Genomic DNA, 8,946 nt, shown 5'->3' with positions numbered 1-8,946 from the left:
ACGAACATGTACCTAAAACTTCATTTGTTCTTTCTATCCACCCCTTTTTACAATGAAATAGTTGTTCCTCATACTTATGGTGAATTTCTAGGTCCTCATTATTTATGATCTGTCATATTGTCTCTGACCTTGTCCCCATAATTCTTGTCTTCACAATATCTGGTTCAACCATATGTTTTTGACAGCTAAACCTTCCAAATCAACAGTTCCCTCCATAATGTTCTTTTAAGAAGGTACCTTATTGGGATCCTTATTCTAATAAAATAAAGTGAAAAAACAACAACAACAACAAAAAACCTTTTTGTTTGGCATTCAGGGCTCTCTAGTCCATAATATGTTATAACCTACTCCCCAGTTTTATCTCTTATCAATCCCCGCTACATATATATCCTACTTTAGACATTTTCATTGATTTCTTTAACAGACTCAGTTTTCCTATTCAGTGACTTTCTCTTTTTGTTGCCAATATCTGTAATTCTATTTTTATGTTTTGAAATATCATTCAATTTTCAAGACTCATATGAGTAACTAACTCTCTGAAATGCTTTTCTTCATCCTTCTACCAAAATAATTTCAGTTTTTATAAAGTCCATTGTACTTATTTATTCATTTTTTAGGTGAGGCAGCCCTTGCTTGACCTCACAGATTGCAAGGACCTTTTCATCTTACAATCTCTTATTTTTTATGCCTACAGCACATGGTCTTTCCAAGGGGTCTCCCATCCAAGTACTAACCAAGTCTGACTCTGCTTAGCTTCCGAGATCAGACAGGATCAGGCTTGTTCAGAGTGGCATGGCCGTAAACAGTCAGTTGTATTTTGTACACTGGCTTATATTGTCATAACTGGGGTACTTGTGTTAGTTTATCTGTTAATCTAAAATTTTAACCCAGGCATTACACAGAACCCTCTATGCCTTCAAAAATTAGGATTATTTGGAATAGACTTGCATAGACTTTATATGACCCTATAGCAAATAGTTTTTCATATTTTCCACAAATACTTTACTGAAACTTGCATATGGGCGTTAGTTAAGGAGTGTACATTAACATGCACTCATAAGTAATATGTTTTCACCATAGCACCCTCTCTCCATCGCGTGGACTCTTCAGTTTCACACCCATCTCTCTTCTGCTCCTTTAGTCTTTAGCAGGAGTAAAACAGCACCATCCTCTACCTCACTTTCTTTTTTAGTCCTCTACCTGCAGCCTTGGCACTGACCATATTTTACTAAATTGCAGGAAGAAGCTGGGTCTTTATTACCCTTGCATCTTCTGCAGCATCAGTAACCATGCTTCATGCACGCTTGACTTGCTAAGTGGCATTGAGTGACTCAGATGTTAAGAATCCCATTGTTTCAACACATGTAAGTAATATAGGGGCAGAAACAAAATGAGAAAATTCCGAAACATATCAAACTTTCAGCTCTGCCTTTTAAACTTGTTGGGGTTCTAGTGATTATGAATGTGCCCTGTCTGAATGTATACCAGCACATTCATTCCTTCGTGGGGTGGGGAAAAGTAGAAAGGAACTAAATATGTGATATAAATTAGATTAACAGCCTGTATGGAGAAATATATTAGGGAAAAACATTTATATTCATAAATAATTTTATTAGCTCAGTTTCTGGTTTTATCTACCTATTGTTAAGTGTCTTCACTACAAAATATTGTCTATGTTTTAAAATGAGTTCTTTTATTTTACCGAGTATAAGAAGAATTAATTCTTCAGGATGTCAAAATTGGGAAATTGTTTCAGTAGTTTGGATTACAAAACTTATTCATGTCCTAATTAAGACCATTGTTCTCTCATGACTGAATTAATTTCTATATGAATGTGGCTTTCAGAATGGTCTATGGAAGATAATCTTAAGCTTCCAATAATTTTATGTTATTAACATTTTACCTGTAGATAACTATTTTAAAAATAAAATTATTTGGAAGTTCAAAATATCAACCTAAAACAATAAATGTGGAATTTTTTTTTACCACTCCAAATTTTAATATTGAATGAAATATGTTGTTGAAGTATATTTTACTAGATATCATTCCCCCTGAGTATAATAGATATGCATATTTTATTAGTTAAGTTTGAATCAGAGAAACAGAGCCACTAAGAGTGATAAAGACTAGGAGATTTATCATAGAGATTTGGCCTTACACATTTGTAGTAGATGGTTCTATATTGACTACTGGGCCTGAAGTCAGCAGGGCAGGTCATTGGGAAGGAACGATGGTGAAGTTGGTGAGACACAGGATAAATTTGTAGCCATGAGAGTGAACTGGAACCCATGTAAGTCTCTTGCCACAGCCAAGCCTCAACATCAGTGCTGCTGGTGACTTGAAGATGAGGCTGGTGCCCATCACTGAAGAGCTAAACATGTATCTGGCCCAAGAGTCAGAGAAGCTAAAAGTAGAGACCTGACTGGAGTTGGAAGAGCAAGTGCTGTTGCTGTCCCAGGAGCTGTGCACACGGGCCCGGGATTAAACGGAGCGGAAGCAAGAGACCTGGTGATCTGGAGTTGTTTCAAGCTGGCTGGGACTCCCTTAGATAAGGTGAGCCACCTGACTGGAAGCAACATGCTGGAGTTGCAACAGCACTTGTAATCTCATGTGGATCTTCCCAGTGTAAAAGAATATGTCTGCGGCTTCTTTCCACCTTTCAAATGTCACCCCAAATATCTCTTGTGGTCCACAGGAATTTGGAACTATGCAGGAAAAGGGATTCTGAGATTTAGATAAGCTGACACAGTCTAAATCACCTTGCGTATGTTAAAAACAAATAAACACATCCAAACAATCCCATTTTCTCTCTGGAACAAACATTGATATCTTTTGGTTGATGTTATGTTTTCATCAGGATTCTCATTAGAGCTACAGTGCCTGCATCAGATAATACCTTAAGAAGTCTCATCCAGATTACCTTTCCTCCAGACACACTGGATGTGATCTTAATTGCTAAGGATATTAAGAGAAGATAATAAGGGAAGCAATAGCCATATGATGTGGTAATTGTCAGTCTGAGACCTGGAAACTTCAAGAAAAATATTGAGAAATAAGGACTTGGAGACTTGTATGTTTGACTTATTCATCCATAGTGACCAGATGGATATGTTTATTATGATGTTAAAGATCTTATGTTCAAATTCAAACTCCACTTGACAGGACTGGAAGACTATTTAAATTGACTGGGCAGCCTGATAACAAACCAAGGCTGTATACAAACATTAGTGTAAAGTGCAAGGATACACGTAACAGACAGGATAATAGACAAAGAGAACCTTGTATGGAGTAAAAGCAGCATAATGCCTACAAACTGCCCAAGGCCTTGAAAGCAATTTACTAAGAAAGCTTTTACAGTGGCCCACTTTGGAGCCATTGATAATTAACCAAACGAATAATTCAAAGTATGTCCAAATGGTTTTAGAAAATTTCCTTACGGAGTTGCAATACCTTAAATTTCATATTATAATGCTGTTGGATCAGTGTCTTCAGCTGCAGCATGTAAACACACAGGACTTGATTCATGATCATGTGAGTAATAACTTAAGATCAATATTTTAAATGATGTAATAGCAAAGCAGCAAGGAATCTCTTGTAAGTAATAAAGAGCAATTGAGCCTTAGTTGTGGGCATATGGAGCCATTATGAATTCTGCCAAGTCTATAGATTTATGCTCACACAAATTACTGAGTTATAAAAGAGATAACATTTTCTCATAATAGCAACGTAGTTTCATAACTTATTAAACACTATAGATTTATTCATGTATGACAACCATAAACCAAAAGTATTATTCTCTCCACTTATTTTTACAAGGTCTGAATTTAGCAGCTGATATTTCTGCTTTGCAGGGACTCAGTGTTTTTCTCTGTCTTGATATGTAGATGTACATCTTGTCTCATATTCTGTGGCATTAGGGAACAGGCTTGACCTTTAGTGGAAGAACATCTGCTTAAGAGATCTACTTACTGCTAGTTTCTGCTTCTATATAATGAGAGAAGGGGCATCATTATTCCTCTCACAGTTACCCTGAGAGTCACCAAACATAATAGAAGGCAAAATACTATGAAAATGACAGTTAATTTCTTATTCGTGTATCATGTTTGTAGTACTTAAAGGGCTGGTGACAAAAGACAACCATTCATATGAAAACCTAAGTTGAAATGTCTCTGTTTTATTTGTGAAACTCTCTCACTTTCTGCCCTAGACATACATACGCTTTATGGTGCTCATTGTAATATACATAATTTGATCTTTCTTAAAGCCTGGCATTCTTTTCCTTTTCAATGAACATTTTCAATGAACTATAAAGTACCATCATATTCTCTCTCCATCCTCTTCATTATTCAAACTACTCATGGTCAATAGATCTTTCCATTGTGCTATTGTCCGTCACAAATTATTCATTTCTAGAATTGATTTGAAAACTGGTATTTGGGTATGAGATTGCCTTTAGAGTAGATATAGCCATCATTTTCACTCTCTTTCTTCCACTCACCTGTTTTATAGCCATTCAGTCCCCTTTTCTCTGGTCTATCACCAGACTTCTGTCACCACTTTTTTTGTTGTTGTTAAATCTTGTCTGAATCATTGTTTGTTAATTTTCCAACATTCTTCTCCAAGTAATATCAAAACCTGAGTTGTTCTAACTATCCAATTTCTTCATTCCTCCTCCAGGGCTGTGGAGATTGCCAGAGAGAACCATGCATCTTGGATTCATGCTTACCCATGTAAATGTCCTTTCTGTACCTAGCTGGAACTCACCTAACCACAGGCAAAATGAATGGAACAGCTAAATAAATGTATTTGCCATATGTGTACTCCTGAACCAAGCCTTTACTACCCACAGGCTTTACCCTCTTCCCTACTGCTTAGTCTCTGACCCTTTGCTTCCTCATTCCATCTATGTTTGCCCCATTTCTTGTTTTGTCGTTTCTACTCACTCTTACCTGCTTTATCTGCTGGCTCCAAGCAAATCTCCATGGGTTGCCATGTTTAACTGATTATTTATTATTCTGAATACCTTGGCTTGGCCCCAGAACTATGTTTTATGAACTTTTTGCCTGGATAACCTCAGAAAGATTGGTATTTTCAGGATCTGTCCTTTCCTGAGAGGATCTAGATTGAGATTGGTTTTTAATACAAATTGAAACCACAAATCTCCTTGTCAATATTTTTCCTCCCCATTCTAAATAACTTTGTTTTTCCAAAGCAGATCTTGAAAGTCCTACCATTTTATCAAACTACTTCACTTCAGACCTTTTACTTTTAATTAGTGACTTTGTCTTTTACTTCCTAAAGACAATAGAAGTCATGAAGGTGCACATTCCCATTTCCCAGCACTTAATACCTGCATCCTTACCAATTCTACACTATTTTTTTTTTTTTTCAAATCTCAGAGGAAGAAAATTTCTTTGTCTTATTCAAGGATATCCCCTCTCTTCTCTCCTGATCATCATTCTGGAATCTTATTTCAGCCTATAAACATGTTAAATTCTTTCCTATTGTTTATGACATACATACCTTCCACCTTTAAGCCATTACTCTCACCTTACTTTCTTATTTTCTTTTACGTCTTCAATTCTTGCAGAAGTAGCTTCTCAACTCAACTTCATCACCCATCTACTTAGATAGCAGCTTTAGCAGCTATTTTCCTCAAAGTGGAAATTTATGGGAGAATTGGCTCTAAGGAATTTAGTGAAGTAGTAAAATACTGACAAGTTTTTCATCCATTTGCTGGTAATTCCTCTTCAGTTCCATCATGGTGCTAGCTCCTTGATGGTCTAGTTTTTTTACTGAGACCAGATTTTCCTATTCCAATGTTACCTCCCCAGATTCCTCTCCACTATCTAAAACTGCTATCCACTTCCTTTTAACCCTCTTTACAAGGTTACTTGTCTAACATTATACAGGTTTACAACAGTGTTTGAGAATGGTTGATTGCACCATGCCTCGTGGAGAACAGTAAGTATTTTAATAAAGTCTCTAAAGTGCATTAGTTCCATCATCATCATCATCATCATCATCATCATCATCATCATCGTCAACATCATCATTATTTAATGCCACCAGAAAGAGTCTATGGTAGACCGATGGCAGAGAGAGAGTTTTTTTGTTTTTGTTTTGTTTTTTTAAATATATTCTGAAATTACAGCTGTTTATTTTATCCATAGTGTATCTCTTTCTGGAGAAGAGGTTTTTGGGGAAAAGATTAAAGAAGAGAAATAGCAGAAAAAACAACATTATCTTAATAAATTATTTTCTTCACTTTGTTGTCTCATTTTCCCCTCACTTTCCTTAATTTTCCTCAAATTTTATTTTTCTTTAATAACATTTATTTCTTAAATAACTACTTTGATTTCTAAAATAGGCTTAATTTCTCAGTAAAGGATACTTCATGTGACTTTCATATGCTCTTTTTACTTCTTACCATTTCTATATATAATAGGCGTCTAATGTTTTCATGAGAATGTAATTATTGCAAACAAATATAACTGGCCAAGAAATCATTTAGAGAAAAATAAAATGCATTAAATATCAGTCAATGACCCATTTATTTTAGTTGCTGTTACTCTAACAACATTTGAGGACAAAAAAAAAATGTAGTCTGAAATACGTATTGACATTGACTTGGGTTTTACTTTTGTGGAATGTAAAGACTGGATCCTTTGTTGTCATTTTTAACCCTGATGAGCCTTACAATACGTACATGAAGAATGTTGGATTCGATATCATTATTTCCATTTCCAAGTTGGAAACTGAGGCACTGAAAGTTTAGGAAACTACATTAATTCCTAGCGACAGGTTGTAAATTCCTTCGGGTCAAAGGTCATGTCTCATTATAGTCTGCTTTCCTGAAAATTTGTATCTTCATGTAGTCTGTGCTCAATTGAAATGCTCAGGACTGGTCCTAAGTCTCCTTCTGCCTAGAGTTCTTTCTACAACACTACTTTGCTAAATAAAGAGGGCATTACAAATTAGAAGTGGGCTCCTTATTAAACTCCACCTACCGCCTGTATCCTTGGGCGATTCAAGATTGAACAATGGACCTTTCTAAACAGGTCTAAGGTTAGAGTAGGAAGGGTACTTTGCATCAGTAACATCTACCTGCCTTTTGCTTATAGACTAACTACTCCAGTTGATGATTTTTGGCTCCTCTCATTCTTAAATAGAATCCAAGTCATATCCAAGATGTAGATTATAACCAACATTGCTGATCCCCAGCCAAATTTTCAGCTAATGACTTTTTGCTGCCACTACATATTAGCTTTAGCAGCTAGTCATAGCCAAGTTTCACATTGCCTTCAGGGAAATATGTTAGATGTTGAAATGGAAATAGGTGAGGGAGTGGGGGGATATGGTGTACAAGGGGCACATTTCAGAGAGTGAGGCTCAAGGGGCTTATGATTGTGTTGGTTGGTACAAAGCAGGTCTAGTCATCAGGAACTGCTTAGATGTACCATGGCTAGAAATGTCAGTCATCTAGACATGATGGTGCATTTGCAGCAACTATCCCATAAAACACCAAGTGCAAACGTTTGTTCAGAAGTTTTCCTTTAATTCTATGTAACTGCCCTGATTGCCCAAAATACACTTGCAAAATTGGTTTAATCCAATTTTAAATGAGTGATTAGTCATTTATATAACTGATATGGTAGGCTTTGAAATTCTCTCTGTATATACTGTATATGCTTAAAAAGTCAGCCAGACATTCTGTTCTTAGCACTTACACATTTACCTTTAGGTTATAGGATGGAAGAGGTAGGTTTAGAGAAAAATGAAGTTTAATTATCTCAGTCTAGGGAATCCCTTTTAGATAAAACTGCCATCTATTTTCCAAAGTTCAAATTAAACAAAACATTTGCAGTAGGTTTCAAAATAAAGATTCTTATGAAGATTACAAAGAGACAAATTTTTAAGATCATCATTAGTCTAGTGTGCTACTAGAGTATGGAGCACATGCAGTTAATTCATAATTAAGATCAAAGTATGAGGATTTCTATGAATTGAGAAAAAAATTTATCGAATTATTTTTCCCAAACTCTATATGTCATAATATAGCATACAGGGTAAACACTATTGTTTTAGAGTCTTCTAACTGAAAAAAAGTGTTTTAGACATAAACTATCCATTTCAATTCCATGTCTTAATATTTCTTCTTTTTTTGGTGGTACCATCCTCAAATTTAAATAATTTGAGATTCATATTTCTCAAAGTTTTGTGTTAGTGTCTATTTTTCCAGTTAGCTTCATGGCCAACAAACATCTCATTTTTTTTGTTAAAAGAAACGCATACCTTTTGATTAGATAATCAGAATGTGATAAGAAAGTGAAAATTTTGTCAGAGCAAGAAAACACAATCCCTTGTTGATTTTAAGGTCCACATTTTAGAAACTAAGAATCTTTAGCTACAATGCAGAAAAATTCATGAGGAAAAAATACAATCTAATTAATTTAATATCTAATCAATTAGTAACCTTGCTTTCTTAGGAAAGAAACAGCATCAATTGTCTAACCTTTGGTGTCAATAGTTCACAGGTGTTCATGAAAGTTGAAAAATTAGGTCAAACGAATTTATATATCTGTAGAAAAATAGATTTTCTACCAAAAGAATATTTCTTTCTGCTTAGCAATGTATACCATCTTTATTTTGAGTGTTCACTTTTATCTAATTTATCATCAACATAAAACAAATTGCATTTGGGATTTAATTCCTGAAACATAATGTATTATTATTCCTTCAGTGTGTCTCCATGCTGTCTTTCTACTTCCTCAAAAGGATGTTATTATAAAAATAAAAGAAATCTCTGTTTTCCTTTTGGTTTTATAATTACCGGCAGGAAATAGGTGGGCCACCAAACTGAATAAGCAGATATACAATAAGTCAAGGAGGAAGCTAGTGAACGGGGATTTTAGTGATGCTAAGGAAAAGAACCAAAAGAAGTTT

General features: G+C 35.2%; 1 pseudogene; it reads right to left on the bottom strand.

Annotated features, from left to right (window-relative positions):
* Positions 1 to 685: 685 nt before the first annotated feature.
* Positions 686 to 804, bottom strand: LOC118609612 (annotated as a pseudogene).
* Between the last annotated feature and the right edge of the window lie 8,142 nt (positions 805 to 8,946).

The sequence above is a fragment of the Rousettus aegyptiacus genome, unplaced genomic scaffold, assembly GCF_014176215.1.
Source record: "Rousettus aegyptiacus isolate mRouAeg1 unplaced genomic scaffold, mRouAeg1.p scaffold_m13_p_11, whole genome shotgun sequence".
NCBI classification, from domain to species: Eukaryota; Metazoa; Chordata; class Mammalia; order Chiroptera; family Pteropodidae; genus Rousettus; species Rousettus aegyptiacus.
This window is presented reverse-complemented; position numbering and strand designations above follow the sequence as displayed.